This window comes from Cornus florida, unplaced genomic scaffold (genome assembly GCF_030987335.1).
Source record: "Cornus florida cultivar Cherokee Brave unplaced genomic scaffold, ASM3098733v1 CherokeeBrave_3.0.0_Hap2_Chr08, whole genome shotgun sequence".
In the NCBI taxonomy this organism is placed as follows: domain Eukaryota; kingdom Viridiplantae; phylum Streptophyta; class Magnoliopsida; order Cornales; family Cornaceae; genus Cornus; species Cornus florida.
This window is the reverse complement of record NW_026775578.1, coordinates 63,381,839-63,407,366: the sequence shown is the minus strand read 5'-3', so window position 1 is coordinate 63,407,366 and position 25,528 is coordinate 63,381,839. Positions and strand designations below refer to the sequence as shown.

Below are 25,528 nucleotides of genomic sequence, written 5' to 3'. Positions count from 1 at the left end.
ACAAATCATACAATATATCACAAGTCTCTAGTTAAGAAATAGGTTCATACATGCAGTTAATATGTATATAATAGAATGAATTTGTCCTTCGCTCTTCAGAGTTGGACTGGAATTGCCCACTGTGGAAGTGAGATGCCAGAATTTGTTTGTAGAAGCAGACTGTGAAGTAGTTCATGGGAAGCCCTTCCCAACACTATGGAACACCCTAAAAAGCATTGTCAGTGGAAGTGGTTTTCTTTCGCTTTTTTCTAATCTTTTTTAAACAGAATACTCTGTTTCATCATCATCATTATGAATGGGGTTAGAAACATGAACTTTATTTTCCATTCTCTATTCCAAGTAAACACTCATATCACTTAAACAAACATTCTCATTACAACTGTATAAATTAATTCTTCTTACCAATTAATGTTCCTAGATACCATGTTGCTATTCTAACTATTTGTTTCTTATTATTTTGATTTGTCCTCCTAAGATGAGAACTCGTCATGAAGATTTGTATTTTCTTTCCTCACAACTTCCGGTGTTTCCTCGTTGTTCTACAAGAAAAATAGAACTATTCAAAGTCACAAACATTCCCCCTTTTCTCTTTCATATTTTTCCCTTTAACTTTCCAAGGCAAACATTAAAAAATGAAGTTCAGTAATTTGTTTTTATTTTTCCGTTTCCTGGTCTCCAAGTTTCAGATACATCCTTTAAAAAAAAAAAAAGAGATGAGAGGCCTCTTACAACTTTATTTTTAGCTTAAGCAGTTTGTCGGACAGTTCTTTGAATTGAAAAAATAACTATTAAAAATGTTTTTAGAAAGTGAGTAAAATTCAGTTGCTTATATGACTCAGAAGTTTAGGTAAGAAAAATACTTTTACCACAGTTTTTGTGCAATGCAATACATCCAAAGCTGACAGTTTAGCATATTTTTCTATACCTGAATTGTTGGTTATTGGACACTAAAACAGATGTATAATGTTGAACAGGCTATCACAAATATTGTTGGACGCAATTCTCATGCAAATAGGATCAAAATTCTTCAAGATGTCCGTGGCATCATCAAGCCTTCAAGGTTGTCATTAGCGCTAATTAATTCTTTGTTGTCTTCTTTGTAAAACAAAATTACCTCACGTAAACATAGTTTTTGGCAGGTTGACACTATTACTGGGGCCTCCGGGCTGTGGGAAGACCACTTTGTTAATGGCACTTGCAGGGAAACTAGACCAAACTCTTAAGGTTTTCTGCTCCTTATTTATCGTACCCCTATCAAAGAAAATACAAGCCAAAAGTTAAAATATAGCATTAATAGTGAGAAAGAATTCACAGAAACAATCAACATTCTTGCATTGTATCCAAAACTTAGTAAAAAGCTTTAAATAGTTAAAAGTCCGAAGTTAGACTTTCTAATTAATCATAATCACTTATAGAAAAAAATCTTTCTCGTAAAATCTTCATTTTAGGTCACAGGAGACATCTCCTACAACGGTTAACAACAGGTTGGTAGGCAGGCTCTAACATTTCAAATTTTACCACGAGGTCCCCATTAGATAGTCACTCGTTAATAATCAATGGAAAACTATTAGATTAAGATCTCTAGTGATCCAAAAATTATGGAGTTAGCTATGAGAGTGAATCATTTGTGGCGCACCTGACATGAAAATCTCTCATTTCACCACAATAATTTTCAGTAGTTTTTTATGTGCACCTACCAGGGGAAATGATAATTGGTCCAGCAAAAGTTCTCCTCGTGGATGAAATTTCAACTGGCCTAGATAGTTCAACCACATTCCAGATTGTTTCTTGTCTTCCGCAGTGGACACACATTTCAGGATCCACCATTTTGGTATCACTTCTTCAGCCAGAACCTGAGACATTTGATCTCTTTGATGACATCATCTTGATGGCTGAAGGAAAGATTGTATACCATGGGCCTCGGAATAATGTTTTGGAATTCTTTGAGCATTGTGGTTTCAAGTGCCCACCAAGGAAAGGCATCGCAGAGTTCCTCCAAGAAGTATGTTTCCTGTTCAACTCATTCAATAACATGTACAAATTAGTTACTTTTGACCCAAAGGATTCTATATACATGCAGGTAGTTTCCAAAAAGGATCAACCACAGTACTGGCACTATAAAGACCAACCTTACAATTATGTCCCTATAGCAGAGTTTGGAAACATATTCAGAAAGTTTCATGTGGGGCAGAAGCTAGATGAAGAACTTTCCCGACCTTTCAGTAAATCTGAGTTCAACAAAAATGCGTTGTCGTTTAACATTTACTCTCTCGGAAAATGGGAAGTATTCAAAGCATGCATTGGTAGAGAATGGCTTCTTATGAAGCGCAACTCATTCGTTCACATATTCAAATCCGCACAGGTAAGACAGAAAGTTATTGTAGGGTTGCATCAGTGTGCAAATGGTCTGATTTTTGCCTGAGAAATTAGTAAGTTCTTTTATTCATCTTATTTAACATTTTATTCATGCAGCTCGTAGTCATTGCACTAATAACAATGACGGTGTTTAGACGTACACGAATGAATATTAACGTCGTCCATGCAAATTTATACATGGGAGCTCTGTTTTACGCCCTCTTTAGACTCGTGACCAATGGGGCTACAGAGTTGTCATTGACTGTTTCTAGACCTTCTGTCTTCTACAAGCAAAGAGATTTATACTTTTACCCTGCATGGGCTTATTCCATTCCAGCAGCCATTCTGAAGATCCCATTTCATTTCTAGATGCTTTTCTTTGGACTGCTCTCAGCTATTATGTCATTGGTTACAGTCCTGAACCAGAAAGGTATGTTCTTTAAAAAGGTATTCAATTATGCAAATAAATGTATTCCCCCTCTCCAAGTCCTAACATTATATATGCCTACAGGTTTCTTGGCCAGTTCCTTCTTCTTTTCCTTTTACACCAAGTAGCAATATCTTTTTTCCGTTTCGTTGCATCCGTGTTTCAGAATCCATCTGTCGGTGCATCTTGTGGTCTCTTCTCCTTGTTAGTAATGTTCTTATTTGGTGGCTTTATTATTCCGCGACGTAAGGACATAGCATGATTTCATTTAAGACCATTCTATCCAAAGTAGATACTTCTGCTAACATAATTATATGTCTCTGTCAATGCAGCCATTTTGCCTACTTCGCTAAAATGGGCCTTCTGGCTTTCTCCATTAACATATGCAGAGATCGGTGTTTCAGTAAATGAATTCCTTGACCCAAGGTGGCAAAAGGTAAAAGCAAAAGCTGGTTATTTTGTTGACTAGATCAATGAAGAGACCAATACAATTGTTTTCATTACAGTGAGTGCTTATTCAATCATTCTCTTTACAGGAGGTTTCATCATCAAATGCTACTATAGGCCAGCAAGTCCTAACAAAACGTGGGTTAAACTAAAGTGGTTACTTTTATTGGATATCAGTAGGAGCATTAGTTGGATTTTGGATGCTTTTTAATATTGGATTCACCTGTGCACTGAGTTATTTAAAGCGTACGCTTATCTCCCTCTCATGCAATTACTAACTAGAAAGAAAAAAAGAATCAAGTTATAGATGGTTTCTTCATTCACTAACCTTATCAGTTGAAAATAAAATGTCTTCAGCTCCAGGAAGATCTCGGACTATAATTTCTCATGAAAAGCTCTCTAACATAAGAGGGAAAGACAATCTCAGAAATATATCTCAAGAAAAAGAATGCCGTCGTGCTGATTCTTCCAAAACTCCTGTGGAAGAAGGAATAGGTAAGAAACTAATTGTATAACAAAAATATGGGTAAGAAGGTAGTTGTATGTTTCAACAGCTATCTGAAGTTGAAGGTAATACTATTACATATAACATTGATGAGGTCGTTTGTTCTTAAGCAGACTAATAAGGACAAAGAGTCAATAAATGCAACAGGGATGGTTTTACCGTTTGAGCAAATGACAATAACGTTCGAGAATGTGCAATATTTTGTTGACACTCCTAAGGTAATTGTATTATCCAGTGAGGACTAATTCTAACACTGCCGGATATGACTTGAATTGATTAAGTTTCTTTCATACATCTGTTACAGAAAATGAGAGAGCAAGGTATCCAGCCAGAAAGGCTACAACTTCTACAAGATATTACTGGAGCATTTAGGCCTGGAATTCTTACAGCTTTAATGTGGGTTAGCAGTGCTGGGAAAACAACACTTATGGATGTTCTTTCTGGAAGAAAAACTGGTGGTGTTATCAAAGGAGATATAAGAATTGGAGGTCACCCAAAAGTCCAAGACACATATGCCAGAATATCAGGTTACTGCGAGCAAACTGACATAAATTCTCCACAAATTACAATAGAAGAATCAGTGACATTCTCAGCTTGGCTACGCTTGCCATCTCACATTGATCGAAGAACAAAATCTGTAAGATGTCTCTACTTCCATTGAATATACTAGCAGTTTCCAACATTAATGCAATAAAGAAACAAGTTGCAATAAGTATTTAACATGAATCCTTGTATAACTCGCTTAGATATAAAAGAAAAGAAGAAGAAGAACATAGCCTATGGTAAAAGAAACTAACTGTTGCTTATCTGAATGTTTCATTCTTTACTTGAATGATTCACTAACGTTTGCATGTTACAGGAATTTGTTGCTGATGTTCTTCAAATGATTGAACTTGAAGATATTAAAGATGATTTAGTTGGTTATCCTGGTGTGAGTGGTTTATCAAATGAGCAGCGTAAAAGGCTAACCATAGCTATAGAGCTTGTATCAAATCCATCTATAATATTCATGGATGAACCCACTTCTGGTCTAGATGCCAGAGCAGCTACAATTGTCATGCGAGTAGTGAAGAATATTGTTAAGACAAGGAGGTCAGTGGTGTGCACCATTCACCAGCCAAGTATTGACATATTTGAGGCATTTGATGAGGTAACTAAGTAGAACAATCCGGTATATAAAAATAAAATTACTCCTGTGATAAATTATTAGCATCACAATAACAGTCACTTTGATCCTCCAACATCTCTAAAATGCTAAATATGCAAACAGATAGAGTCACCATGGTACACCACAAAAAAAAATAGAGAAGTTCGGTGCTTAATTTTGGGATATCGTCCCCACACACTCTAGTGTTGTATGAATAGCGTCATGTATATCTTTAAACTGAAAAAGGTTGTTAGTTACATGTTTCTAATCACAAAAAAATTAGTTGGTAGGGACAATTTACTACATGAGTCAACTTTTACCTCAACTAGTACTCATTACAGTATCTCCAGCTGATCAAATGAACAGAAAATCAATTTTGGACACGATTAGAGGGTGAGCCTTGACGCAACAGTAAGGTTGCTCCATTGTGATCTGGAGGTCACAGATTCGAAACAAGGAAACAGCCTCTCCGCATGCAGGGATAAGGCTGAGTACATCTAACCCTCGTGCACTGGGTTTGCCTTTTTTTCTAGATACGATTATTTATTACTTACTAAATAAGAGTAATATCATTGGAAAAATCTGATTTATTTATTTATTATTTTTTGCAGCTAATTTTAATGAAGAGAGGAGGACAAATAATATATTCCGGAGAGTTGGGGCAGCATTCAAGTAAACTTATAAAATATTTTCAGGTAAGCAACAATGACGTGCACCTCTTCCCTCATTCTAACTTTATGTTTTCCTTCTCCATATTAATTAAAGCAGCCAATGTGCAAATTACACTAACACTAGACAATGGCTTTCTTTGTTCCAAATAATTCTATAGTTGCACCCAGGTTGATTCTTCCCTTTAATAAAGAACAAAAGTGGTATTGCAATAACGAAAATATACTACTTATACCAAACTACTCCATAACTACCATTTAATCATAACCCAGAGAAAAGAAAACCATAATCACTAAAGAACTAGAGTGTTTTATGGCAGAGCATTGATGAAATGCCAAAATCCATAAAAATTACATCCCTGCGTGGATGTTAGAGGTTACAAGTACATCTTCAGAAGCACAACATGGTTTAGACTTTGCCCAACTCTACAAAGAGTCTCATCTATGTCGGTAAGCATAAGCATTATTTATGAGACTCTCATTGACACTCTTTAAGATGTTGGTTTTTCACATTGGTTGATATACGAAAACCTAGAAAAATAAATAAATCAGGTAATAACGTTCTTTTGTATGTAGGGAAACCAAAGCACTTGTTAGTGAACTGAACTGCCCAGCACAAGGTTCAAATGCTTTACATTTCTCTACTCGCTTTTCGCAAAATGGATTGAAAAAATTCAAAGCATGTCTCTGGAAACATCACCTCACCTATTGGAGGAGTCCCAAATATAACTTGGCGCGATTAACATTTATGACCATGGCTTCTTTGGTATTTGGAGCACTTATTTGGCAAAAAGGAAAGCAAATGAAAGCCATCATTTTTCAGATCCAACTGATTTTCATATAATAACATGTCAATAAACAGGCAGTACGTTGCTATTACTGTTCGTTTTAGGGGGAGATATGATTAAAAAAGAAGAAGTTTCTTTCAAAATTCCGAGATAACACAGACCAGTTCTTCATGACACAACATAAAAGTTACATTTTCAATTTTTTGTTTTTTAATTATTTTTACAGCAACCTGCTATTATACACATTTATATTTTTAACATCTTAAATGCTGATTTTTGTTATCTTTGTTCTGAAGAAATGGAGAACAGGATTTGTTCAATATCCTAGGAGCAATGTTCATATTAGTACAATTCCTGGGAATAGGCAACTGTTCATCAGTTCTACCATTTATAGCTACTGGGCGCATCATTGTATACAGAGAGAGGTTCACTGGAATGTACTCCTCATGGGCCTACTCATTTGCACAGGTTCAAAAATGTTCATAAGCATATTTTAGAATTTCTAAAGGTCAAGAATACAAATAATAAAATACATGTAATAACAATAATTATTATAAAATAATAATAATAATAATAAATTTGCATATTTTCATACGAACATAATATTTCTTATATTGCAGGTAACTATTGAAATTCCATATATATTTCTTCAAGCAGTTTTATTTGTGATAATAACATATCCAGCAATAAATTTCGACCTCTCGGTAGACAAAGTATTCTGGTACTTCTACACAATGTTTTGTACAATGCTCTACTTCACTTACCTTGGGATGATGCTTGTTTCATTGACCCCAAATTTCCAAGTCGCTTCAGCACTGGCAGCCTTCTGTTACACCATATTGAATTTGTTCGCAGGATACATCATACCAGGACCAGTAAGTTAATTCTGACTCTCTTGAACCTGATAATTGTTTTATCAACTTATTAATTGACCACTTACAACACCATTCATGTATTAAACTTTTATGATGTCAAAGCCAAAAAGTCTAGAAGGCAAAACTATGCCTTTTTATCCAATTGAAGTCGTAAAAATATATATATTTTTTTATGAGTAATTGAAGATGAAAATAATTATTATTTCCTCAGCCTACGTATTTTCCTAGTATTATGCTAACCATCTTAAATTTCAAAACAAATAAGATAGAAACCTGTTACAAGAGTCTATAGTTCCATATTATAATTAAAATTCAATTTCAACTAGTCTAACTATCTTAATATTTTTTCTCTTACAGAAAATTCCAAAATGGTGGGCTTGGTGTTACTGGATTTGCCCAACAGCCTGGTCCCTGAAAGGCCTTCTTACTTCACAATATGGAGATATAGATGAAGAAATAATAGTGTTCGGAGAACGTAAAGCAATCAATACATTCTTAGAAAGTTATTATGGGTATCAAAAAAAATAATTTAGGTATCGTAGCATTAGTTCTCTTTGCTTACCCACTAGTCTTTGCATCTGTTTTTGCATATTCCATAGCAAAGCTGAACTTTCAGAGGAGGTAATGCCCATGATTATTAAAGTTGTAATGGAACTTTCAACTGTGATAAACTTCTCTATGCATATATGTATCAATAATGTGCAGAAAACTATACTTGAGTACAAGATTGTAAGAAAATATTGTGCACCTCAATCATTTATTATTAGAGAAATATGTGATTGAGACAAAATGACATGAAAATAAACTAGTGAGACCACGAAAATTATTTCAAAAGGTATACAATTCAATGATAATGAGTAGATTTAAAATCAACTTGGTACAAGACAACACCTCATTTGAGACGAACATAGAAATAGTAAATAGAAATGAACTAAGTGATCAAAACTTCACATTCAAAATATAAACCCAAAGAGGAAAAAAAAATAAAAAGAAAAAGAAAACAAAAAATATGGGGGTGATATGGAGGTTGTTTTACTCTAAAAACTGAATTGATTTAATGGTTTCAACAGTAGAATATATAAGGTTTTCCATGTACAGTAACGTCCACATTGAGATCAACGACAACAATGGATAAGGTTGAAATGCTTAATCTGTTTCTAGCATGTATTTGGAAACAAATGCCTCCCAAAGTCCCATGCATGTATAATGTGCCGATATGAGAACTGTGTTGCATTTTTAGTATACCAAACATGCATGCCAAAGGCTTCCAGGATCTAATTCACAATTTGTGACCCACAAGCAATGCCATACAAACAGAAATTAGATGCAGAAATACTGTGAACAACCAAGTTTTCTGTTCAGAACAAAGGAACAACAACGTGTATTATGCAAATTTTAAGATTTCCAACTAACATGACTTATTTATAAGTTCCTTATTCAGAGCAAAGGACCAACAATTTCCCCTTTCCAGCACTAAGTTTCCACCAATAAATGTGCAGCATCCAGTGCTGAATTTTTATAAGACAGAAAATTTAAATGAGACAATTGAATTGGCACTATATTTTTATTTAGATATTTTTCAAAATACATATAGTTATTTCCTTATGAGCGTTAAGGGACTGCACATCTTTGCCAGGCAATAATTTAGTGGACATGTTAGCCAACAACTAAATGTTGAAGGATTTATATATTTAAGTTACACCCTCTCTAACAACTTGGAGTAGATGGTAGTTAACATGGTATTAGAGCCAAAGGTCTCGAGTTCAAACCTCACCGTCACCCTAATTAAAAAATTGAAAAACACGTGTTGGACTAAAAGAAGGCCACACGTGAGGGGGCGTGTTGAAGGATTTATGTATTTAAGTTACACCCTCTCTAACAGCTTAAGCTTACACTAAATCCTATGGCCGTAGTGCAAATGTTTCTAGACCACCACACGTCTTCTAGCAATTTTCATGAGTCTAACATAAGCTTGTTATTAAGATCTATGAGAATACCAATTAATCTTATTCCACCTAACAACCCTATATTTTTCAGCAAAGTGATAGGTAAATTCCTTGGTGCAATGAGAATACCAATTAATCTTATTCCATCTAACAACCCTATATTTTTCAGCAAAGTGATAGGTAAATTCCTTGGTGCAATGGCACTGAAAATAATAGAATGAAGATAACAAGCACTATTATGCATTTTTGTGACTGAAAATGAAATTTTTTGCCATACTTCTCTTGCCCATGAGCTTATACCAGTTAACTAATTTTAAGAACTTAAGCACCAAAATAATTGATTTGGTCCTTTTAACACAACCCTTAGGATTATACACATTAACAGAACCCTTTTGTTCATCCTATCTACTGGTAGCCCTACATCATAATGCAAATCACCAACAGAAAGCACTCTTAATATGTAACTCAATATGGAAAAAGCATTATTAAATTGTAACTGCTTCTTAAGACAATAACCCCTTAAAATATTAAGGGGTCATTGCTTGGTTCAACAGTAAAAGCTTCGCTTTTACAATTGTGAGAATGCAGATCCGAGTCTCAAAGTAGCCACATTGTGCAAAATAATAGAAAATATAAAATCTATCTTTAGTCTTGTCCTCCAAGCAGACCATCTAAGCAATGTATTTTTAATTCTTTTGCTTTGGCAACAATATTGATACAAAATAGGTGTGTTGGATTATTTGGAGCTATTGGACCATCAAAAGCCTAATTGAAAGCTATAGAAATCAGTCCAAACTTCATCTTTCTTTCTTAGCTGGTACTCACACAACCCCCTCCAAGGATCAGCCCAAACTTCAAATGACCATAACGTAACTTTCAAACAGGAAGAAGTTACAGGAACTCCACAAAATTCAGGCGTTTCAATACAGTTCCTGTAACGACCCGAAATTAGGGGCAATCACAAAACATGATTTGGAAATTGTCCGAATAAAATTACCAAAAATAATCCCAATTACAAATCCAAAGTCCCTTCATTGTCCCAAACAAACTTTAATAACCTCAAACAAACTCCCGTTGTGCTACTCTGTTAAACACCAATTTTATCGGGTCCCAAACAACGTCAAACAAAAATCTGCGTAGTGGTTAATCAGAAAATTATAGAAAATTCATTTTAAATCAGAACTGAGCAAACCAAAATGATTTGAAAACTAGATTCAAAGTGAAACACAGCTGAGCCACTCACGGAGGCTGAATATTTTCCAATTAAATCAGATTTGAGAAGTAAATAAGCAGAACTTGGTTCGAAGAAAATCTGGGCATCTTAAATACTTCCAAAATTTTTAGAAAATTCGTTTGATCTCTGAATTGGGAAAACTAAATTTATTTTGAAAGTACATTACGAAAGAATAAATCTGGAAGTTTTGGTAATGATTAGGTGTCAAAAAGTTGGTCAAATAATCCATTAAAACCCTGTTTTCCAGCTGCGATTTAAAGATAGATAGCATGGACTGTCGGATTTTTATAAAAATATTATGGAGCAATACTAGATGGATAAAGGAGGCTGTGATTAAAATTTGAAAGCATTTGAATCTCTACAGATCCTTATAAAAAACATTATTTTCCAATAAAATAAAGGTCCCTGTTTTGCATAATATAATGTCAAGCATGAAAAGAGTCTATGGTGTTTCCAGTAACATAACCATATGATTATTTAGCAAATAAGAACAATTTCTAAAAAAATATATATACAAGTAAAATCACCCAAGCTTCTGCTACGCCACTCCAATCAAAACCCAAACCACCATATCACAACTAAACTTTTATCTCAAACACGTGAAAGGAACATATACAACTAAGGGTCATGTTATCATCTCAGATCAGCAGAACAAGAGATAAACACATTAAGAGCAAATCCAAGCATGGGTTATACTATCAGTTTCACACCATGAGGTATACGCATAAGCTTCATCCATCCAAAGGTTTTCAGAATGAAAGCAAATCATAGATAGCAGCTAGCATGTCCACATCCACCATCTCAGGTGACAATACCTGAAATTGTTAGGAATGAGACAACGCCCGGTAGGAAAACCTTTAACCAATGCCTCCATGAGGTTTTTGGCACATGATCTACTTAAGCAAAAATGCAATTTCCAATTTAACAATAAAAATCAGTCACAAAATGATCAGATTGTACACAACAAAACTTATTAACTTAATTTGTTGAATAGCTCCAAAACCTTTAATTGAGTTGATAAAGAATATACTTTTTCATTTGGACCTTTCATCAAACATCTTCACTACAACTAGAGCGACCCCAACTATCTCTCCCACTTCAACTAGTTGGAATTCAACTCCAAATACCCATCTAGGGTCTACCGCTGCGGGTTTATGGTCTTTCACCAACGGTTAGCTCATACCCAATTGCTCACCCCTTTCGTCCGAGACAATACCCTCCTAGTCCCCAAACTTTAGCAATAGCATGGCCCAGTCCAAGTATAATTAACCAACTCAATTACAATTCTTAAAACTTTCAGCAAAGGTATCTGTAAACTTTAAGGAGGAGTAACACAAATCTTGAAAATATGGTAAGTTAGCTCATACAAAGTTTTTAAAATTCAGATTAGCAACAATTTTGTACAAAAATCAGATCATGGCCATATGTATAACAAGTATGTCTGCAAATTAACAAGCACTTTGTTAATAAAGAATCAGGAAGTTGTAAGCACGATTAAAATTTCATGGCAGCAATATCAGGAATTCCTATAAACTTCACAGCAAGCAAAATGAGGTATAAATTTGGAAAATATTACAGAAGGAAAACAAGTTTAAAGAGCTCCCTCAAGGCAGCAAAGGTTAAAAAGAATCCCTACCTTAGACGAACATGAAAAGAAATTGATTGTGATGATGAGGATGAGGATGATGATATGGTGAACGGTTGATAGTGAAATTTCCAGCCTTGAATTCCTCCTTCCATAGCCGAACCACCTCACTCTATTCCTTCTCTTTAGACTCGGCCAGGGCATTACCTCTGCACTTCATCAAGTTTGGCCCTTCCTTTGGTCTTGTTCAACTTAGGTACGTAATGGAAATAATGAAATAAGCACACGTGAAGAAGTAGGTAAGGCACTTGGGGAATTTGTGTCTATATGTGAACATGGTCTTAGGGATGATATTGTTGAATATTTGTAAAAAAAAGGCACGAATATGGCTGCTCTTTTGTCTCAGTTTCATCCAGGGGTGCAAAGCCAAAAAATTTTAAAATTTGAGCTTTTAAATTTATAAATAGGGCTCAAATCGGGTTGAATTTTATCAAAATTTAAGTTTTTTCGGATGGGACTGAGTTCAATTTCTGAACCCAACCCAAAATCCCAAATTAAACAATCTGAGCCCAAATCAATATTTTGTTTTTCTAAAATTCTTCTAACTTGTTATTATATATTTTATTTTGTAATTCATTTTTATTGTTATTATATATTTTATGGCTTAAGACTTAATTAATATTATTTATATCAATATACTAAAAAAACAATATTTATCGCCTTAGCTCTCAATGTGTATCGAACCAATTTTGAAGCAGTCATCAAACTGAGTCATGACTCAGAAACAATTGATCAACAGTTTGAATAAAATAGATAAAATCTTAAATAATTGACCTCAATTGAGATAAATAAATAAATATATATATATATATATATATATATATATATATATATATATATATATGTGACTGTTTACTAAACAATACGTGCAAAAGACTAATATCTATATATATAAATATATTTTGAGAATTGAAAGTGATGCTTCTTGGTGTGATCATGTTTCCAATAGATATAATAAAGACGTCAAGAAAATGAAATAACTTTTTCAACATACTTTAATTTTTCAATATGTTTTTTTTTTTTTAAGGAGCTGAAGCACCCGTTGATGTGTCAAATTATTCTTTAAAAGTGTTTCAATATGATTTCTTACATTCATTATTTTGTCTTTATAAGATTTCAATTGTAATACACTACAGAAAAATGTTATGGTTGATTAAGTGATATGAATGTCCTACATTTGCACTTCTAGATATTTACTAAAGGGTAAAGTCTAGAAAACACTCTCCAAGTTTTGATTTTGTGTAGATTACACCCCTCTAATTTATTTTGTGCATATATATCCACACCAAATACTAAAACTACAATGTTCAACTAACCACCTCCAGCAAAATTTTCGATAGAGAGTGGGTAAAAATTTAGAATTACCCTTTCATATTCCGTAATTGCCCCCCACCATATTCGTGACCCTCACTTCTCTTCTTCTTCACCGCCACCACTCACACCATTCCACAGAGCTCTGTATTGGGAAATAACTCACCATCAAAATAACTCACGCCATTCCACAGACCTTGTCGTCAATGATGGAGTCACAACTCGCCACCACTCACACCAAATCCGAGCACATTGTTGTGACTCCATCATTGACGACAAGGTCTGTTCCGAACATTTCCTCATCGCTGGAGTCGATCCTCCCCGATTTGTTTGAAGAGAGAACGATGATGGCAAGCTTGGAGCAAAGACGGCGGGGTAAACCCAATTTGATTTCTCTCTAAGCCAATACCCTAAATCTGAGAAAAAAAATGAAAAATTCAGAGATAGATAAAGAAGAAAGAATCAAATTCAAACCCAAATCTTAGAGAGAGAGGCGACGGTATTAGCGACTGTTAGAGTCGCGATTCTGGCACGGCGGGCAATGAACTGTTAGGAAATTAGACACAACTAATTTCGTTAGGACCCTACCGTGAATACGCACAATAACATGCACAGAAACACAAGACAAGAATTACACATGGTTCGGCCAATTTTGCCTACATCCACGGCGCGAAACAGAAATTCACTACATCTGTTGAGTAATTACAAGATGTAGATCAGCAGATCCTACACACACATACACCGTGTATCTCTCTCTTCTGAAAAATAGACTCTGTGTTTTCTTGCTCACTCTCTGAAAAATACTCACACTGTATTTCTCTCTTTTTTCTTCCTCTCTTATCTCTCACTCTGCTCTGCTCTTTGTCTGAGCTATTGAGCTTGTGTGTGTTTTGTGTTGCTTGCCTTCATCTTCTTCATTCCTATTTATAGTTGAAGATAAGAGACATCTTTCCTTAAGTATAGCCTTGAATCAAGACACTATGGTAAGAAAAAAATGCAAAAGCAAAGTGGGTGGGTAGTAAAACAGTTGCAAAGTGAACCAACATTAATGGCCACCGAAACCAAAATTAATGGCCACCGAAAATAATGAGCAGTGATTGTGGCCATGTCAAAACAATCTCCCACTTGGCGAACTTTGCACAAGTAACTTAACTTTAGTGTTAACGATATGCTTCTTTTTGTTTTCAAGCTAGAAGACTGACTGAAGTTGAGCACAACTTCATTTTCTCTATAGTCACTATCTTGGTTAACATGTCAGCCGAATTCTTGGTGCCAAGTATCTTCACCCCATTTTCCAACAAAGATCTGATGAAGTGATACCGAAGTTTTATATGCTTGGTCCTTGAATGAAATACTGAATTCTTTGCCAGATGTATAGCACTCTGACTGTCACTGTACAAAACATTCTTCACCTGCTTGAATCCTAACTCTACCAACAATCCCTGTAACCAGATCATCTCCTTCTTGGCTTTTGTTATAGCAACATATTCTGTTTCTGTAGTAGATAAAGCTACAATTTTCTGTATCTGCGAAACCTAGCTTACTACAGTCATACCTACCGTGAAAACATACTTGGTAATACTTCTTCTGTGATATATCTCACCAGTAAAGTCTGAATCTACATATCCCTGTAGCTTCACCTCGCCTCTTCTGAAACATAAACATCTTTATGTGGTACCTCGTAGATATCTCAATATCCATTTCACTGCTTCCCAATGTAGCTTTCCTTGATTTATCATGAACCTGCTTATTGCTCCCACTGCATATGCAACGTCTGGTCTCATGCACACCATGGCAAACATTAAACCTCTAATGGCTGAGGCATACGGAATCTTAGCCATGAAGTTCATCTCATCATCTGTCTTTAGACACTGATCTTGGGATAATCGAAAGTGATTAACTAAGGGTGAACTTAACGCCTTAGCATTACTCTTGTTGAACCTCTTTAAAACCCGTTCAACGTACTCAGCTTGAGACAACTGCAAATTACCTTTATGCTTATCTCTATTAATCCTTATCCTAAGAATCTGCTTCACTACACCAAGATCTTTCATCTAAAATTCATTAGACAACTACTTCTTCAACTTGTTGATTTCTTCGAAATCAGAACCAGCTACTAACAGTAACATGTCATCAACATAAAGTAGAAGGATGATGTAACTCGTCTCAAACCTCTTGAAGTAGCAGTAATGGTTAACGTTGCACTTGTTGTAACCATGTATTCGCATCAACCAATCAAATTTCTTGTACTACTGCCTCGAAGCTTGTTTTAAACTGTACAAGCTTTTCTTCAATTTGTACACAAGTTTCTCCTTACCTCTGACTAAGAAACCTTCCGGTCGCTGCATGTAAATCTCCGCTTCTAGGGCTCAATAGAGGAAAGCAGTTTTGACATCTAACTGTTCTAGGTGCAAACCTTCAGTTGCAACAATGCTTAAAACTGACCAAATGGTAGTCAGTTTCACAACAGGTGAAAAAATGTCGACGTAGTCAATCCCTTCCTTTTGCTGAAAGCCTTTGACCACCAATTTTGCCTTGTATCTCTTGGAACCATCATATTCCTTTTTTACCCTGTACACCCGTTTGTTGTGAAGAGCTTTCTTCCCTACTGGTAACTTTGCAAGTTCCCATGTCTTATTGGAGATAAGGGACTTCATCTCATCTTCCATTGCAAGCTCCCACTTGCAAGCATCTTCAACCTGACATGCTTCGGCATAATATTCAGGCTCACCATCATCTATGAACAACATAAAATCCAAATATTTTTGATTTGGAACAAGTTCTCGTGGGGACTTTCGTAGTTTGGGTGTTGGAGTTGGACTTAGCGATGTACTCTGATCGATGAGTTCTTGGTGTGAACTCTCAACTATCTGATCCTCAATATCTTCTGAATAATCATTCAACTTGACATACTCAGGGCTCCTCTATACAGGACTACCTGACTGTGCTACATCTCTATCCTTGTACATCACATTCTCATTGAAAATCACATCTCTACTTTTGATGATTTTCTTGTTTCGGTAATTCCATAGTCGATAACCTAGTTCATCTCCACCTAAACCAATGAAGATGCATTTTAGTGACTTGGGGTCGAGCTTTGCCCTAACATTGTCACTAATATGCGCATATGCAATACAGCCAAAGACTTTCAACCACGAAAGATTTACCTCCTTGCCGCTCCATGCCTAATCCAATATCCGATGCTCTAATGGCACCGACGGTCCATGATTAATTAGGTAGGCTACTGTGCTAACTGCTTTTGCCAATAACTGCTTGGGTAGACCCGCATGTATGCGCATGCTTCTTGATCTCTTCGCCAATGTTCAGTTTATCCGTTCTACCACCCCATTTTGCTGTGGGGATTTTTGCACAGTTCTCTCTAGTCTGATTCCATTCTTAAAACAGAACTTCTTGAACCCGGTGTCTTTATACTCTCCACCATTGTTTGATCTCAACCTCTTGATCTTCAAACATGTCTCATTCTCCGCCATGGCTTTCCAATTCTTGAACACTCAAACACTTCAGATTTGTGCTTCAAGAAATAAACCCATACCTTCCTTGTGTGATCATCAATGAAAGTCACGAAGTAAGATTTTTCGCCAATTGATGAGACTAATACTGGCCCCAGACATCTGTGTGAACTAGCTCAAGCTTCTCTTTTCTGAGAGTTCTACCACTCCTTTTGAATCTAACCCTCTTCTGCTTGCCCATCATACAACTTTCACAGAAGTCAATATCAATCTCTCATATACCTGGAGTTTCCCTATTTAGTGCATGATTTTGAGCCCCTTTTTCATCATGTGACCTAGCCTCTGGTACCAAAGGTTGTGATCGTTTTTGCTTTCTGCAACTGCTATTGATCCATAAGCACTGGTGGTTGTGTAGAGAGTGCCAGCCTTCTTACCACGTGCAATGGTCATAGTGCCTCTAGATATCTTCCATGATTTTCCACTAAAGGTTGTAACGAAACCTTCTTCTGACAGTTGACCCACATAAATCAGATTTTTCCTCAAGTCGGGGATGTGTCTAACATCTTTCAATTTATATACAAATCCATTTAGCTTGATCTGTATTTCACCCTTACCGACGATACTGCAGGGTTGATCGTTGCCAAGATACACCTTTCCCAGGTTACCTAGTACATAGCTCTCAAAGAGCTCTTGACTTAAGGTTGCATGAAATGATGCTCCGGAATCTAGAACCCATGATTCCGCCTTGCTCTCCAAATAGCATATCAGCGCATCGTCTGATTCTTCTGAGACCACGTTCGCCTATGTCTTGTTCTCCTTTTCCTTCTTTGGAGGTCTGCACTGGTTTTTGTAATGACCAGTTTTGCCACAATTCTAACACTCAACATCATTGTGGTCTGTGGAATTCTTGGCATTTTGAGGTTGTGATTTTTCGTTCCTCGACTTGGATCTACCTCTGTTCTTATTCCTGCTGCCCTTCTTCTTATTTGAACTTCTGCCTCTACTGTTAACATTTAAGGCTGAGCCATTTGTGGAAACTCCTGTTGTTTGCCTTCTAATCTCCTTAATCAGAATCATGCTTACAACGTCGTCAAACTTTAACTTAGTCTTCCCTACAGAGCTACTGATCACCGTAACTGTGCCACTCTAACTCTCAGGTAATTGCCCAATAATTAGTATTGCTTGGACCTCGTTTTTGAAGTCAATTTCAACAGACTCTAATTGGCCAACAATCTCGTTGAACACATTTAGATGCTCGTTGAATCTTCCACCTTCAACCATTTTCATGTTGAACAATTTCTTAATCTAGTGTACCTTGTTTACTGCAGACGGCTGTTCATACATACTAGAAAGTTCCGCCATGAGAGACTTCGTTGTCTTCCTGTTCTTGATATTGAAGGCAACTGTTTTTGACAATGTCAATTTGATGGTGCCAAAAGTCTTTTGATCAAGTAATTCCCATTCTGCACTTTTTGTCTCCTCCGGCTTATCCCCCAGAGGTTGATACAAATTCTTCTGGAATAACAAGTCTTCAATTTACATCTTCCAAAAACTGAAGTTTGTACCATCAAACTTCTCGATCATAAATGATTTATCTTCTAATGTCATTTCTCCCACTCGAACGAACAATTTTGTGACTAATACCGTATACTGGAACATTACCATTTTTTGGAACAGTTGCGTATTATACTACAGTTCCGTACTTTGCTACAATAACTTCGGTATAACATTATTTTGCACAGTACTTCAATAGTACTTGCACAGTGCAATGACAACGACCTGGGCTCTGATACCAATTGTTAGGAAATTAGACACAACTAATTTCTTTAGGACCCTACCGTCAATACGCACAATAACATGCACAGAAACACAAGACAGTAATTATATGTGGTTTGGCCAATTTTGCCTACGTCCACGGCGCGCACCAGGAATTCACTATATCTGTTGAGTAATTACAAGATGTGGATCAGCAGATCCCATACACACATACACCGTGTATCTCTCTTTTCTGAAAAATATACTCTCTGTTTTCTTGCTCACTCTCTGAAAAATACTCACACTGTATTTCTCTCTTTTTTCTTCCTCTCTTATCTCTCACTCTGCTCTGCTCTTTGTCTGAGCTATTTAGCTTGTGTGTTTTTGTGTTGCTTGCTTTCATCTTCGTTCCTATTTATAACTGAAGATAGGAGACATATTTCCTTAAATATAGTCTTGAATCAGGACACTATGGTAAGAAAAAAATGCAAAAGCAAAGTGGTTGGGTAATAAAACTGTTTCAAAGTGAACCAACATTAATGGACACCGAAAATAATGAGTAGTGATTGTGGCCATGTCATAACATGAACGGCGGTGATGTGTGGCAGGAAGCGGCGTTAGAGCGGCTGTTCAAAGTCCTCAACGTTTTCGAAACGGTTAGGGATTTGAGTCCTTGATGAACGGTTAGGGACTGACTACCTTCCAGACCCTTGTTTGTTGGTCTACCTTTTTTTTTTTTTTTTTCTTTTTTTGTATTCTACTTTTTTTCTTCTTTGTACTCTTGATTTGTTGATATGATGTTGGTATTTGGGTGTTTGATGAATTGATATTATGAATTGGGTTAGACTCTATTGAGATAGAGGGAGAAGAGAAAGAGGTGAGTCTGTTTGGGGTCAATTATGCTTGCTGCTAGGAAGGTTTCTGGGATCAAGGGCACTGATATTTCTCTAAAGTTTCTTTAATGGTCTTTGATTCAATTTTATATCATATTATATAATAATTTCATGTCTTAGTATGTTTATTGAATGTTATTAATTAACTTACCACGACGAGCAACTGTGAAGATGGTGTTGAAGGTGCTGTCCACTGGTGGGTCTCTGATAATAGGGGTGGTCTTTGTTTTGTCTGCCGTTGATGAAGATGGTGTTATGTCTGTAGCGTGGATGATAGGGGTATTTTAGTATATTTGCAGCTCCGGTAAACAAGCAAAAAGGACTAATTCGCACACATTGTTTGATAGAGGGGTGGCTAACAAATATGAGGGGGTTTTATGCACAATATACATACTAGAGGGGGTTATCCGCACGTGACCCTTTACTAAAAGAAAAATGGCAAGTATTAATGAATTGAAAAATAAAAATTTCTTAAAAATTTTGATGTTTACAAACATGGAAAAAAAAAAAAAAAAAACAATGTAATTTGCATATTGGTAATAATAATAATAAGTTGACCCATGAAACCCGCCGACCCATCCAAATATTTGGGTTCGGGTTATGGATATAATCCATTTTTTGGTAGACTTCGGGCTGGCCAACCGAACCCAATTTCGAGTTGAGGTTGGATTGGGATTGGGCTGGGTTGGGCCTGCCCAACTTGCAGCCCAGTTTCATCTTTCAATTCAATTTAAACTTTTTGTGGATTGTGTGTATTGTTGCATTATCTCCTTTGGAAAACAAAAAAAATTAAAAAAGAAAGAAAGAAAAAAAAAAAAGAAAAAAAAAAGGGCAAATAAGAAAAGAAATTAGAAAGGCAAAACAAGAGCTAGTCGTTAACTTCTGAAGTAAATATATATATATATATATAAGGGAAAAGACTCTAGGGTAAGAATATGTAATTTCTTTTTCTGGATGTTTTGTTCCTTTTTGGAAATGCTTTAATTCAAGATTATTGATATACAAAAATATTAGCTTATATTTAGAAATGATGAATTTGCTTGTTAAACAGGGGATCAGGGGCGGAGCCAGGATTATATGGTTGGGAGGGCCGAACTTATAAGCAGCATTATAATCTAATATGAGATTATTTTAAGTCAAAAATATTTTATTAACAATAATATTCATAAAAAATTATACCTAGCCAAACTTTGGTCAATTTATTATTATTTTTAAAAATGATCTATATCTAGTCAAATATGACATAAATATGTACAAAAATAAACCAAAAAAGCCAAATATGTACTACAAAAGCTAAGTTCAACGATTTTGAGAAAATAAAAATCTTCTATTATGGAATTTGAACAAAAAGTCTTAACAATTAAGCCAAAATTTGAAGAACTTTCAATTAAACCAATTAGACTTCTAATCTATAAACAAACACGAAATCAATGTAACAACTGCACATATCAATAATCAAGCAAAACCTGAAACACAATCATGTGTAATGTGAACACACCATGTGTGTATATATATATATATATATATATATATATATATATAGTAAACAATATGTAATTGAAGAGAAATATCTTGTGTTCTTCTACAGGGAACTCCTAATCCCCAGTAGTTTCATATTTCAATTCAATTTAAACTTTTTTTGTTGATTGTGTGTATTGTTGCATCATCTCCGTTGGAAAACAAAAAAAATAAAAAAAGAAAGGAAAAAAAAAAAGGAAAAAGAAAAAGAAAAAGAAAAAAAGAAAAAGGGAGAATAAGAAAAGAAATTAGAAATACAAAACAAAAGTTAGCCGTTAACTTTTCCCTCCATGTTGCCCTGATGGCTACTGGTGCTCCTTGTAAAAAATGGCAGTGCCTCAATTATGTGCTGTCAAAGCTGTAGTTTAGTGATATCTCTTTTACCTTCTAAAGGAAATGGCGATGGTTTGAGTTATTGTAACTATAACTGAATACGTGCGTTTTTGTCAATGAAAAAAAAAAAAAAATTGATTTACCCACCATTTTTTTGTTTCTTTCGCCTTCACTGATCATTTTCTTGTTTTGTTCACTTTCTTTATTTTATTTTATTGAGATGATATATTATTAAAAATAATATTTTATTTTATTTTAAGTTGTTGTTTTTTTTTTTTTTTTTTTTTTTGTCCAATGGTGGTTAACAGTGGTGGTGATCGTTTGGTATCAAAATAACGGAAGTTGCTACAAGTATTGCTTCAATCTATAAAGATACTCATTCACGCTATTAATGTTATGCAGCTGTATAGCGAATGGGAAGATGGAGTGAGTTAAGAGATAAGCAAATAGTTTGGCTCTTGGCATTGCTCAATATGCTTTTCAAAGCATCACCACAATTTGTTTCTTACATGGACAGAGTAATGTACACTTCAGCGGGATAACTGTCTCATAATTTTTTTTCTCACTATTTTAGCCTACCATTTTGTCATTTTGATATACATACTTAAAAAATATTACCTTTACCCTTTGAATTGAGTTTTTGAATCCGTCATGGTTTCTTAGATATTTTTTATTTTTATTTTATTTACTTAGAGAAAAGAAAAAATATATATAGGTGATCAAAATATAAATTGGGTTGATTTTATGGAAAGGTAATGTGGGTGCATTGGAAGGAATATTTTAAAAATATATACATATATATATATATATTTCATTCTAAATTTAATAATAGTCTAACTAAATAATAGAATGACAATAATATTTCATTCCATTCCATGACATTATCATTCCATTGCAACTTTCTCGCTCACCAGATGTAAAATTATAGTAAAAACACAATATATATATATATATATATACACACACTTGTCCTTCATGTAACAATAAATAATTGTCATATAAATATTTTTATTCTTTTAAAAAGTTGACAAGAATCGTTATTGGACTTTATGATGCAATTAGACACGCGTCTGCTCCATAGTGCTCGTCACAAGATTCTTGTCTCCGAAGGCCAAATATCGAACTCTCTCGACTCGTCTCCAACTCACCACTCCTAAAAACTCTCTCTCGTCGTCTCTTTTAATCGATTTCATTCGTATTCTAATCTATCATTTCCCGATGCGTTCAATGTAGTTTCAGACTTCTCTCTCCTCAGATTCAATGGAAAATCATCAATCACATCCTTATACAAAATTGCAATACCCCAGTCCTTTGATATCGTAGAAAGTCCAACTATTCCTTTTGACTTTCTCTCTCTATCTCATCAATCAGATGGCACAATCTCATCTGATTGTGTTCTTCGCAGCAGTCTCGTGTCTCGTTGGTGTGCTCAACGCAAGTTCTGGTGATGCTGATCCGATTTACAAGTAAGCTCGGTGACCTAATTGTTCATTGATTGCCAATTTTCATAAATCAGAGTTCAGTATTTACTTAGTTGTGTGATTTTTTGAGTTTAATTCACTTTTATTGTACTGTTGGATGGATTGGGAATGGAAAGATTACCTGTGTTTTTGGTTGAACTTCGTTTGGTTGCTGAGAAAATACAGGAAAAGGAAATAAACTGATTTTAATGATGTCTCACTATTTGAGACTCTTTAGCTAGTAAGAATACCTAATTGAGCTCATATATATATATATGTATGTATGTATGTGTGTGTGTGTGTGCATATATATATATATATATATATATATATATATATATATATAGATATGAAAGGAAGAAACTAGAGTTTAGTAGCTGAACTAATATTTGACAATAGTTGTTTAATGGAGCTAACTGAAACTTCCCTCATGAAAAAAATTCTCTGATCCATTTCAAAATCACATAGTTATGCTGGTAAGGCTTGCTATTATACCACAAAGTGGTCCTTCAGCAGAGGCGGCTCAATACAAGTTAAGGCCTTAGGCAAAAAAATATTAAAATAGGCCTCTTTGATTTTTATTATGTCCATAAAAATAACATTATTTAACTATCATTTTTGTTTAACAATCCATCCTTCTCATTTTTGAGATGCAAAAAGATAAAAGTAAAGTCATCTTGAGTAATTTGAAAATAAAATTGTATATTTTGAGTTTTTACTAAAAACCGGAATTTCTTATAGTATAAAACTTGATTTTTATTTATAAAATTAGTTCTTTTCTTCTTCTTCTTCTTATTATTTTTTTTATTTTTTATTTTTTAATGAAAAATGGCGTGTCATGACCTTCAACATACATTTTAAATTTTAATTTATCATTTTTCACAATAAAAATATAATAATGAAAAACACTATCATTCTCACACATATGATCATCCTTGATCCTTTGGGATTCCAAATGTGGAGGAGCATTTGAACAATTGGGCACACTAGAGCATGTCAAATTTTTATTATTTAGAGTTATTTCAATGTGGAGATGCTTATGAACTAAAAGTTGAACAAAGAGGTACTATATAAACTAAAAGTTGAAGGATGGCTGAGCAAAGAGGTACTTTTAACAAATTTATTTTTGTAAATAGAGTGATAATGGATTTTTTTTTTAATTTAATTATTATTTTTTTTCGTAGAAAGAGGATTTACAATGTAAATGTAAATTTGAGTGAAGATCCCATTTTCTAGATAATGTCAGTTTTTATACTAATATATAATTGAATTTGAGAACAAATCTTAAACTATAAAAAAATTATGTACAAATTACTTATTACTCAAAATCAATTTATTAGAGAAAAAAAAAAATCAAGATGTTTAAGAATTCAAGACCTTTAAGAATGGTAGCAAGGAATATTTTAAATTCAATTACTTATTCATTCATATAAACAATGAATGATTTACATAAAAAATTAATTTAAAGTGGTAACTTATGTGTACATAATATCTTAGTTTGCCACTCATTAATCCTTATTTAAATGTGGGGCACTGGGGCCTAAGGCAATGGCCTTACCATTGAGCCGGCTCTGCTTGACAGGTAGGATGAGATCCTGGTTAGATGTTTGGTGCTGGGAAGTTGACTTGTGTTCTTGGAATTCGTGGATTTCCATAGCAACTGTCAGATAAATTAGACTATCTATGTGCAAGGTAGATAGATTTTCATTTTTATCATTTGGTGATTTTCCTCAATTTTTTTGTTTGAATTCCTACAAGATTGTTGTATCCTATGGGTGAAAATAGATTGTGTGCAAGATAAATGCCTTTTTAGTTAAATACTGGATGATAATGTGGTCTTTCCTTCTGTCCGTGACTACAATTCATTTTTTGGGTCATAATAGCTTTTTATGAAGTATGAACTTCTTTTTAAGATTTCTTCTGCTTCACTCCTTGTAGATTCTATGAAGTTATAGTGGTGCATGGTGAGCTGGTATTCTCAAATGTGTGGAAGATCAAGGATCATGAAATGGAAATTATTACATTTTTGAATAAATAGTTGGTAGTTTACCATTTTAAATATGTTGGGAGAACAGATTATTTACGAACCAATTTACCCTTGAGATTAAGTTAAAAGCCTTTGAAATTGATGGGGAGAGGGGCACAGTGAGAGAGTGAATTAGATTAGAGAGGGATCAATTTGGGCATAATGGTCGGGGGGAACCAAAGTTGGTGATGGTGATTGTTAAATTTGTCAAAGATGTGGTGTTGACAACAGAGAAGAGGAGAGAAGAGAGAAAAACAGAAGATGTAAAACAGAACCTGTCACGACACAAGCTCACAGTGGAGATCTGAGATCTGAAATAGGGGCACAGTGAGAGAGTGAATTAGATTAGAGAGGGATCAATTTGGGCATAATGGTCGGGGGGAACCAAAGTTGGTGATTGTGATTGTTAAATTTGTCAAAGATGTGGTGTTGACAACAGAGAAGAGGAGAGAAGAGAGAAAAATAGAAGATGTAAAACAGAACCTGTCATGACACAAGCTCACAGTGGAGATCTGAGATCTGAAATGCAGCGGGTCTAAGGTTTGGCTTGTGATTGTTATGTTTGATACCACCACTGAGCAGAGAAAAGAGAGAAAAACAGAAGTTGTAAAACAGAAATTGTCACGAGGCAAGTTCATAGTGGAGATATGAGATCTGAAATGCAGTGGGTTTAAGGTTTGGCATGTGATTGTGATGTTTGATACCACCATTGAGGATATAGAGAG

At 34.9% G+C, this 25,528-nt stretch overlaps 1 long non-coding RNA gene and 1 pseudogene across 1 annotated transcript; both read left to right on the top strand.

The window, feature by feature from the left end:
* The first annotated feature begins 956 nt into the window (after positions 1 to 956).
* LOC132270406 (ABC transporter G family member 41-like) lies at positions 957 to 8,277 on the top strand (annotated as a pseudogene).
* A 14,086-nt stretch (positions 8,278 to 22,363) lies between these two features.
* LOC132271870 (uncharacterized) lies at positions 22,364 to 24,595 on the top strand. The gene is made up of 2 exons (XR_009469863.1): positions 22,364 to 22,783; positions 24,360 to 24,595. It is a non-coding gene; the product is annotated as an uncharacterized LOC132271870 (long non-coding RNA).
* The last annotated feature ends 933 nt before the right edge of the window (positions 24,596 to 25,528 follow it).